Source organism: Poecilia latipinna, unplaced genomic scaffold (assembly GCF_001443285.1).
Source record: "Poecilia latipinna isolate Pla-1442-1.1 unplaced genomic scaffold, P_latipinna-1.0 Scaffold3231, whole genome shotgun sequence".
Taxonomy (NCBI): domain Eukaryota; kingdom Metazoa; phylum Chordata; class Actinopteri; order Cyprinodontiformes; family Poeciliidae; genus Poecilia; species Poecilia latipinna.
In genome coordinates, this window is record NW_015115847.1 from 53,532 (window position 1) to 54,816 (window position 1,285).

Below are 1,285 nucleotides of genomic sequence, written 5' to 3' on the forward strand. Positions count from 1 at the left end.
GATTTTCTTTTCTACTGGTGACATTTTCATTTTTCTTTTGAAGTGTAAATGTGACTTTAAAAATCACAGCATTTTTCATCAATACATCATTTCAATATAAATTTGAAACACACAAATACAACCTTTCACCTTCTGGAATAATGAGCTAACAAACAAATATTGATAATTAAGAAGAAGCTTTATGTTGACAAAACCCAATATCACCTTTAGTAAAAAAAAATAAATAATGAACTCAAAATATTCTTTATGTTGTTATTTGACAATTCTGATTTTTTTATTTACAGATCGCATGTGACAGATGCAACCAAGGCTGTGTTAATTTCCCACAAACCGGCACAGACTTCTGCTGTGCAATGTACTTATAGATTTTATTTTTGGACCAACACACTTCTTTAATTACTACAGTTCAGTTCATTTGCAGTTTTTACACAATTTTTGCTTGAAGTAATTGATTTTCCAAAAGTTACTGTTATGAATACCATTTTATTGAAGTTAATATATATATTTTTTTCATTCTTATGTTAAACCAAAATAAAAAAATTTGTATATGCTTTACATTTAGCAAGGTTGCATGTCAGATTTATTTCCTTCACTATCTTAGCAACAGTGATAATAAACATGACTTTTGTACCGATATAAAAAATATCATAACTGAACATCCTACATGAAAATCATATGTAATACATAAGTTTCAAATAAGGCATGTATGTTGCCAAAAAATGCATCCCTGTGCTAACTTTAAGAAAAAAAAAGTTAAGTGTGAAATATATTTTTCTACATAATCAGAATAGTTCTGTAAACTACTGGTATGGGTTTTATATCAATAGGATAATATTTGAGGAGAATAGAGGGGATGCATATTTTGGCAGGCTGGAAATCCATATTGCCCAAAAATGCATCCCTGTGCTAACTTGAAGAATTAAAGAGTTAAGAGTGAAATAACTTTTTCTACATAACCAGAATAGTTCCATGAACTGCTGGTATAAGTTTTATATCAGTAGGATAATATTTGGGGAAAATAGAGAGGGGATGCATATTTTGGCAGGCTGGAGAAGCAAATTGCCAAAAAATGCATCCCTTTGCTAACTTGGAGAAATAAAGAGCTGAAAGGATTTCACCTTTTCTACGTAATGACACTTGTTCTCTGAGCTAATGCTATAATTTTTATATCAACAGGATGGATGCAAATATTTTCAGGCTCATGAATTAAAATGCATTCCCTCCTACATTAACAGACTAGAAAGTTAAGCATGATGTAAAATGTTCTACATAATGGGCCTCTGTT